We start from the raw sequence: 10,573 nt of genomic DNA on the forward strand, positions 1-10,573 counted from the left end.
CTGTCAAAAAAAAAAAAAAAAGTGGGAGCAAAAGGGAGGGAGAAGCTGCCATACTTTTTTTTTTTTTTTTTTTTTTTTTTTGAGATGGAGTCTTGCACTGTCGCCCAGACTGGAGTGCAATGGCATGATCTTGGCTCACTGCAAGCTCCGCCTTCTGGGTTCATGCCGTTCTCCTACCTCAGCCTCCCAAGTAGCTGGGACTACAGGCACCTGCCACCACGCCCAGCTGCTTTTTTTGTATTTTTAGTAGAGACGGGGTTTCACCGTGTTAGCCAGGATGGTCTCGATCTCCTGACCTCGTGATCCGCATGCCTCGGTCTCCCAAAGTGCTGGGATTACAGGCGTGAGCCACCATGCCCAGCCCATACTCTTTTAAACAAACAGATCTCATGTGAACTAACAAAGCAGGAACTCATTCATCACCAAGAGGATGATGCTAAGCCATTCCTGAGGGATCCATTCCCATCACCCAAAAACCTTCCACTGGGCCCCACTTCCAACATTGGGAATTGCATTTTGACATTAGATTTGGAGGGGACAAACATCCAAACTATATCAAATGCTTTTGTTGGAAAGAGATGAAGTATCAGTAAATTAAAAGGATATCATTGAAACTAAATGTATTTATTTAAAAGATTCGAAACAATCATTTTCTCATACAAATAATCCCACTCTGCCAGGGCTCTGGGCATTTGATTCTAAAATCAACATTATTCTTTTCATGATTACTCATCATTCATTGTGCACCTATCATGAAATTGGCTCTTCTACTCACTAGCTGGGTATTTAATTCTGTACGCCTCAGAGCCCTAATCTGTAAAATGGAGACCAAAATAATACATATCTCATAAGGTTGTTGTAATAAATGAGCTAATACATACAAAATGCTTGTATGACTTTGCCTGATCCTTACTGTTCTCAGTAGCAGCTATTATTTGAATCAATGTTATTATTACTATCACTTTGCTTTCTTTCAGTTCATCTGTGAAGATTAGCTATTTTGATGATTCTAGTTTTACAGATGAGAAAAGTGAAGCCCAGAGAAGTTAAGCAACTTTCTCAAGGTAATACAGCTAGTCAGTGGAGAAGTCTATCTGAAGAGTCTGTTACCAAAGACACTGTAATCTGAATTTCATTGATATTGATCTAAAGGAAAATTTATTGTGATAACTATGTTGAAAATAGACTGCTTTGGTACATTTATTCAGTGACATTTTCATTACAAAAAGATCTCTGCCTCCAGGTTTCTTTGGCCCCATTTGTTTTCCCATTCTTCCATCCCAGGTCCTCCCTCAGCAATTATAGACTGCAGGATGGAAGAGAAGAGGGAAAGGTGGCAAGCAAGCAGCAGAATCAGGCTGGAGGAGGGTATGATGCCCATTTATACCCAGAACTCAAATGTTCAACTCAGCTTCAGCAACAATTCATCTTATAAATCAATTTGGCAGGGCATCAGCTTTAAAATCCATTACATTGAATCAGGAGTGGAGTTTGCAGCTAATTTGCCGACAGGGAACCCTTACATGGCAGTGACCTTTTAAACTAGCATAAACCAATGTTCTTGTTCGCCTCTGCTTCTCTCCACGCCACTGAGTCAGTTTTGTTCCTGCCTGTTTCTTCATGTGGAAAGAAGAGTTGAAATGTTTACTCTCACTCTCCTTAGAAAAATAGATATTAGCTGAATGATGACATTGTTTCTTACTCTAGATTATCTCTTCGACTTTTACTTGCCACAATAGCTGTCACCAAATCATTTTTCTTAATAGGAAGAGGCTTAATAACTATTTTTTAAATGCTCATTTATTTATCAGTTACTTAAAATCTGGCTTCCCCTCACCAAGACTTGACAGAAATTGTTTCTTGGAAAACCACCCGTGATATCCTAATTACCAGACCCTGAAACTTATTTTTTCTTTTTTTCTTTGTCAATGCTTCTCCAGCATTTGACCATGTGGACTACCAATCTTTTCTTCTTGAAAATCTCTATTTCCTTTGCTTCCACAGCATTCAAATATTTTGGTACTTTATTCAGCTATCTAAAGACTGCTCAATATCAAGCTCTTCAGTCTCTTGTAGTTAATCCATGAGCTTATTTCATTAACTTCCATGGTAGACAGGATATATCCATCCCACAGAGGTCCATATGTTCTAATCCCTGGGATCTGCAAATTTTGCATGGTAAAAGGGAGTTTGCAGATGTGATTATGTTAAGGATTTTGAGATGGGGAGAAATGCTTGTATTATCCAGGTGGGTCAAATGTAATCACAAATATCTTTATTAAAGAGAAGCAAGAGAGTTAGAGTCATAGCAGGAGATATAATATTGAAGCAGAGGTGAGAGAGGAGAGATTAGATTGCTTGCTTTGAACATGGTGGAAGGGGCCATAGCCAAGGAAAGTGGACAATCTCTAGAAGGTGGAAAAGGCAAAGAAATAGATTTTCCTCTAGAGACTCCAAAGGGAATTCAGCCCTACCTACACCTTGACTTTAGGATTTCCGACTTCCCATACTCCCAGATGATAAATTTGTGTTATTTGGAACCACTAAGTTTGTGGTGATTTGTTACAGCAGCAATAGGAAATGAATAAAACTGTCTTTTTCAATTCTTTATTTCTCAATGTGAAAATTCTTCCAAATTCCAGATTGACAATTATCTTCTAGACATCCTTACCTGGATACTTCAGCAGAATCTCAAACACAACTAGTCCACCATTAAAATTATTGTCTTTCTCCAAAAATCTGTTCCTCAGTGGACTTTAACAATTGCATTCATTCATTTATGTATTGACTCTTTCATTAATGTATTTATTCACAAACTAATATGTTTCTGAGTGCCTACAATGCTGATACCACTGAGACTCTTAGAATGCAAGTGTTAACAAAATATAAAGTTTCAGCCTCAATGGGGATGATATTCTAGGGAAGAGATAGACAAAACCAGGAAAAAAATAAAATAAAATAAAATAAAATAGTTCCTGCTAGTGAAAGTTTTCTGTATACTGTCGAGCAAGGTAATGGAATAGAGAGTAACATGATGTAGGACAGGTGAATGGTGGCTCTTTTAAATAGGATGTTCAGAGAATGTCTGTCTGAGAAGGTGATATTTGAGCAGAGATCTAATTGAAGAGAAGAAGTAAGAATGAGAGTGTATATAGGAGTAGCATTCCAGAAAGGAAGTACAACAAACAGAAAGGTCCTGAGACAAGAATGAATTTGGATTGTTCACGTTCAACTGATTGCAAGAAGATGGGAGTAGACTGGGCAATGTGCGGAGGGGTAAAAAATGGGGTCAGAAAGATAGGCAGACTTTTTTGGGTCATAGTCATAATTTCGATTGTTATCTAAATGTGATAGGAAACCACTAGACAATTTTGAACAGGGGAGTGAAGTAAACTGATTTATAGTTTTTAAAAAAAAAAAAAATCACTGCAGCTTCTTTATAAAGAACAAAATGAAGACAGAAAGAGGAAGTTGTGATGATGAGGGTGATCCTCTAAAGAGGGGATAATTTCCAGAGCAAAAATATCAGGTGGTACAGAGGAGGGGGTTTACAGTATAAGTTTAGTCGTCATTGTTATTCCTTATTTTTTACGGGTGGCACAGAGAGAATATCAGTTCTGGTAGAAGAGGTTGTAGATTTGATGACAATAAAAAAGTATGAAAATATGAATATGATGAAGGATTGGAAAAGGGAAAAGAAGATAGGAAATAGACTTCTCAACAAGTATCACAGCAACTTTACCAGCGAAAGAAGGCACATTTACTAGGCAGCAGTGATGAAGGCCCACTTAGATAGTGGTTAGGAATTCTGATAGGATTTAAGAATAGTTGAAATGAGGGTAATAGAATTATGAGCTAGAAACATAGATGACTGTGGTCATGACATTTGAGTTCAGATTAAGGATATTTTCCAATATGAATGAGGCTGAGTAACTAGGAGTACAGTATACCATGACTGCTAAAATAATAAACTAGGAATTGTGAGGTCTGGGGCAGTGCAATTCAAAGACCTGTGGCTTTTGGTGGAGAATGAAGGTAAAATGATTTGGAAGTGACAAGGACACCTATCTTACCTTGAGGTCCTATAAGTAGCATGTAAAAGGGATGCAGAAAAATCCATTATTGTCCTTAGGAAACAGCCAGATTATAATTAAAACAAGAAGGTGAAGGGAACATTAAGAGATAAAGTAAAGGAAACAGGGAATTGTGCTGGTGACAGGCCTTGAATTTCAGAGGATGTGGAACTCAGGATCATGGAAATGTGAGAGATGATATCAGACTTGCACCTGCATGGAGGTGGATGGAGAGAAAGTCTAGATGATGATGGATGATCTGGGAGATTTGGACTTCTGGTAGTAACTGATGAAAACACACATGGGAGGGAGGTTGATGGAATAGGAAGGACAAAGAATTAGTCTTAATATGGTCTCTTAGAAGAAGATGGGGCATCAGTTGTATTGAGAGTGACAGTTGATATCAATGGCCTTCACAATGTTGAGTTCTGTTGTAAATATTGTCTTGCCTGGTGTACTCTGAGCCCCGTGGGCCTATTTTATAGTGGAAGAGGAGTCCACTAGAAACAGGTGCTGTTTAGGCCTGTCTTGAATCTGGTTGAGACTGATGGTGTTCTGGCCAAGGGATAAAGCTGATCTTACTAGGTCTTCTTGCCCAGATTTGCTTTTTGAGTCCTAGGCCTCCATATCTAACTCTCTGCTCAGCTTCTTCATTTCAATGGCTCAAAGGTATCTCAAATTCAACAAGTTCAACACAGCACTGATAATCTCCAAACTCTCTACCCCAAATTTAATCCTCTTTCAGTGTCTCCTCATGTATGAGACTGTACAAATCAAAATTGAAGAGTCATCCTTGACACTTCCTTCTCCTTAACCACCGTGTCGTATCTACTCTGGAGGAAAGTGGAGCAAGACAGCTGAATAGAAACCTCTACCGATTGTCCTCCCCACAGGAAAACCAACTTGAACAACTATGCACACAAAAAAGCACCTTCATAAGAACCAAAAATCAGGTGAGTGATCACAATACCTGGTTTTAACTTCCTATCACTGAAAGTCACTGAAGAGGGTAAGAAAGACAGTCTTGAATTGCCAATGCCAACCCTCCCCCATACCCTGGCAGTAGCTGTGTGGCACAAAGAGAAAAATCTGTGTACTTGGGGTAGGGAGAGCACAGTGATCGTGGGACTTTGCGTTGGAACTCGGTGCTGCCCTGTCACAGTGGAAAGCAATACTGGGAAAAACTCAGCCAGCACTCAGAGGGAACACTTAGACAAGCCCTAGCCAGAGAGGAATTGCCCATCCCAGCAGTTGGAAGCTGAGTTCTGGCAAGCCTTGCTGCTCCAGGTTAAAGTGCTCTGAGGTTCTAAATAAACTTGAAATGTAGTCTAAACCACAAGAATTGCAATTTCTAGACAAGTCCTGGTGTTATGCTGGGCTCACAGCGAGTGGACTTGGGGGCCATATCACCCCGTGAGACACCAACCGGGGTGGCCAGGGGAGTGCTTGAGCTACCCCTCCCCCAACCCCAGGCAGTGCAGCTCACAGCTCTGGGAGAGACTCCTTCCTTCCATTTGAAAAGAGGAGAGGAAAGAGTAAAGAGGGCTTATTCTTACAACTTGGATACCAGATCAGCCACAGTAGGATAGGGCAGCAGGCAGAGTCCCAAGACCCCCATTTAAGGCCCTAGCACCCTGAAGACATTTCTAGACGCACTGTGGCCCAGAAGGGAACCAACTTCCTTGAAGGGAAGGGCTCAGTCCTGAAAGAATTCATTGTTTGCTGACTGAAGAGCCCTTGGGCCCTGAATAATCAGCAGCAGTGGCACCTAGGGAATACTCGCTATGGACCTTGGGTGAGACTCAGAGATGTACTGGTTTTAAGTGTGACCCAGCACATTTCTAGTTGTGGTGGCAATGGAGAGGGACTCCTTCTGCTTGAGAAAAGGAGATGGAAGAGTAAGGGGACTTTGTCTTGTAGCTTAGGTATCAACTCAGCCACAGTGGGGTAGACCAACAAGCAGCCTCCTGGGGCCCCTGATTCCAGGCCTTGGCTCTTGTATAGCATCTGAACCTGCCCTGGGCCAAAGGGGAGCCCACTGCTCTGAAAGTAGAGTCCCAGACCAGGCAGCAATCAGCACAAGCTGACTGAAGAGCCCTAGTGCCTTGAATGAACATCAGCAGTAGTAGCCAGTATACAATCTAGACCTGAGGTAATGGTGGCCATGGGGAGAAATTCCTCTGTTTGTGGAAGGGGAGGGAAAAATGGGAAGGATTTTGTCTTGTGGCTTGGGTGCCAGCTCAGACACAGTAGAACAGAGCACCAGGTAGATTCCTAACGTTTCCAACTCCAGACTCTGGCTCCTGGGTGGCATTTCTGGACCCACCTGGGACTGTGAGGAACTCACCACCCTGAAGAGAAGGACACAAGCTTGCACAGCTTTTCCACCTGTTGATTATAGGGCCCTAGGGCCTTCAGCGAACATTGGCAGTAGCCAGGCAGTGGTTACCATGGGCCTTGGGTGAGACCCAGTGCTGTGCTGGCTTCAGGACTCACCCAGCACAGTCCCAGTGGTGGTGGCCGCAGGGGTCCTTGTGTCACCCCTCCCCCAGCTCCAGGCAACTCATCACGGAGAGAGAGAGATTTGGAAGAAAGTGAGGGAAGACAACAAGAATCTCTCCATGGTGATCCAGAGAATTCTTCCAGATCTTATTCAAGACCACCAAGGCAGTATCTTTACCAGTCTGCAAGATCCACAATGTTACTGGACTTGGGGTGCCCCCTAATGCAGATATAGCTACAGCAGCCAGTAAGTTAGATCACAATACCTAAGTCCCTTCGAATACCTGGAAAACCTTCCCAAGAAGGATGGGTAAAAGCAAGTCCAGACTGCAAAGACTAAAATAAATATCTGATTGTTCAATGCCGAGACACCAATGAACATACACAAGCATCAAGACCATCCAGGAAACATGACCAAAAAAATAAACTAGATAAGGCACCAGGGATCAATCACAGAGAGACAGCTATCTGACTTTTCATACAAAGAATTCAGAATAGCTGGTTTGAGGAAACTCAGCAAAATTCAAGATAACACAGAGAAGGAATTCAGAATCCTATAAAATAAATTTAACAAAGAGATTGACATAATTAAAAAGACTCAAACAGATATTGCAGAGTTGAAAAATGCAATGGACATAGATACTGCAGAACTGAAAAATGTAATTGATATACTAAAGAATGCATCAGAATGTCTTAACAGTGGAATTGATCAAGCAGAGGAAAGAATTAATGACCCTGAAGACAAGCTATTTGAAAATATACACGCGGAGAAGAAAAAAGAAAAAAAGAATAAAAAAGAATGAAGCACATCTACAAGATCTAGAAAATAGACTTGAAAGGGCAAATATAAGAGTTATTGGTCTTAAAGGAGAGGTAGAAGGGAAGATCAGGGTAGAAAGTTTTATTTGAAGGGATAATAACAGAGAACTTTCCAAACCTAGAGAGAGATATTAATATTCAAGTTCAAGAAGGTTTTAGAATACCAAGCAGATTTAACCAAAAGAATACTACCTCAAGACATTTAATAACTAAATTCTTAAAGTTCAAAAATAAAGGATTCTAAGAAAGCAAAAGAAAAGAAACAAATGACACATGATGGAGCTCCAAAACATCTGGCAGCATGGCATATTTGAAGTGCAGAGGGGAAAATAAACAAACAAAAACAAACAAACAAACAAAAATTTTATCCTAGAATCCACGGAAAATACCCTTCAAACATGAATGAGGAAGAGAGACTTTCCCAGACAAACAAAAGCTGAGGAATTTCATCAACACCAGAACTGTACTACAAGAAATGGTAAAGGTAGTTCTTGAATGTGAAAGAACAGGACATTAAGGAGAGATAAGCAATCATCTGAAAACAGAAAACTCACTGGTAATAGTAAATACAAAGAAAAATAGAGAATATTATAACACTATAATTGTGGTATATAAACTACTCATATTTTGAGTAGAAAGACTAAATGATGAACTAATAAAAATAATAACTGCAACTTTTCAAGACATAGTACAATAAAATATAAATAGAAACAACAAAAGTTTAAAAGCAGGGGGATAAAATTAAAGTGTAGAGTTTTTATCAGTTTTCTCTGTTACTTTGGTTGTTTACAAAATCAGTCTTCTGTTGTCATCAGTTCAAAATAATGGGTTATAAGATATTATTTGCAAGCTTCATGGTAACCTCAAATGAAAAAAATACAACAGATACACAAAACATAAAAATCAGGAAATTAAAACATACCACCAGAGAAAATCATCTTCACTACAAGAAAGATAGGAAGGAAACAAAGAAGGAAGAGAATATCACAAAACAGTCAGAAAGCAAATAACAGAATGGCAGGAATAAGTCCTTACTCATCAGTAATAACACTGAATGTCAATGAACTAAACTCTCCAATCAAAATACATAGACTACCTGAATGATTTTTTTTGAAAAAGACCCAAAGATATGTTGCCTACGAGAAATATAATTCATCTATAAAGACACACATAGACTGAAAATGAAAGGATGGAAGAAGACAGCTCATGCAAATGGAAACCAAAAAGAGAGCAGGAGTAGCTCTACTTAGACAAAATATATTTTAACAGAAAAACTATACAAAGAGATAAAGAAGGACATTGTATAATGATAAAGGGGTCAATTCAGCAAGAGAATATAGTAATTGTAAACATATATACATCCAACACTGGAGCACCCAAATATATAAAACAAATATTAGAGCTAAAGAGAGAGATAGACCCCAATACAATAATAACTGGAGACTTCAGTATCCTATTTTCAGGATTGGAAAGATCATCCAGACAGAAAATTAACAGGAGAATATCTGACTTAATCTACATTAAAAACCAAATTGACCTAATAGATATTTATAGAACATGTCATCCAGTGGCTGCAGAATACACATTCTTTTCCTCAGCACATGGATCATTGTCAAAGGTAGACCATATGTTATACCACAAAACAAGTCTCAGAACCTTCAAAAAATTGAAATAATATCAAGCATCTTCTGTGATCACAATGGAATAAAACTAGAAATCAAAAACAAGAGGAATTTTGGAGGCAATACAAACACACGGAAATTTTAAAAATATGCTCCTGAATGATCAGTGGTTTTATGAAGAAATTAAGAGAGACATTGAAAAATTTCTTGAAATGAGTGACAACAGAAATGCAATATACCAAAACCTACGAAACACAGCAAAAGTGGTACTTAGAGGGACGCTTATGGCTATAAGTGCCTACATCAAAAAAGAAGAAAACCCTCAAATAAGAAACCTAACAGTACATCTTAAAGAACTCGAACAACAGAAGCAAACCAAACCCAAAATTGGTAGAAAAGAAACAATAAAAATCAGAGCAGAAATAAACAAAATTGAAACAAAAAACAATAAAAGAATCCACAAAAAGTTGTTTTTTTGAAAAGATAAAAAGTTGACAAATCTTTCCCCAGATTATCTAACAAGAAAAGAAAGACCCAAATAAATAAAACCAGAGGTGAAAAAGAAGACATTACAACCAATACAGTATAAATGCAAATGATTATTAGAAGCTACTATGAGCTTCTAAGTAACAAGAGCCATGATAAAAAGTCTTGCAGTAAAGAAAAGCCTGGGACCTGATGGCATCACTGCTGAATTCCACCAAACATTTAAAGAGGAACTAATGCCAATCCTACTCAAACTATTCTGAAAAATAGAGTAGTAGGAGATACTCCAAATCCATTCTATAAAGCAAATATTACCCTGATATCAAAGCCAAAGGCACATCAGAAACAGGAAACTACAGGCCAATATCCCTGATGAATATTGACGTGAAAATTCTCAACAAAATACTAGCAAACTCAGTTTCAGTGTTCAACAACACTTTAAAAAAAGCATTCATCATGACCAAGTGGGATTTATCCCTGGGATACAAGGATTGTTCAGCATATGCAAATCAATTAATGTGATGCATCATATCAACAGAACGAAGGACAAAAATTATAGGATCATTTCAACTGATGCTGAAAAAGCATTTGATAAAATGCAACATCCCTTCATAATAATAAAAAACTCCCAAAAAACTCGGTGTTGAAGGAAAATACATCAACACAATAGAAGCCATATATGGCAGTTCCAGAGCTAATATCATACTGAGTGGGGAAACACTGAAAGCCTTTCCTGTAAGATCTGGAACACAACAAGGATGCCCACTTTTACCACTGTTATTCAACATAGTACTGAAAGTCCTAGCTAGAGCAATCAGAAAAGAACAAAATAAAGTACATCCAAATTGGAAACGAAGAAGTCAAATTATCCTTGTTTGCAGATGATATGACCTTATATTTGGAAAAACCTAAAGACTCCACACAAGAAAAAATATCAGAACTGATAAACAAATTGAGTAAAGTTGCAGGATACACAATTAACATACAAAAATCAGTAGCATTTCTATATGACAACAGTGAACAATCGGAAAATAATCAAGAAAATAACCCCATTTACCATAGCTGCAAATA

The sequence above is a fragment of the Macaca mulatta genome, chromosome X (genome assembly GCF_049350105.2).
Source record: "Macaca mulatta isolate MMU2019108-1 chromosome X, T2T-MMU8v2.0, whole genome shotgun sequence".
NCBI classification, from domain to species: Eukaryota; Metazoa; Chordata; class Mammalia; order Primates; family Cercopithecidae; genus Macaca; species Macaca mulatta.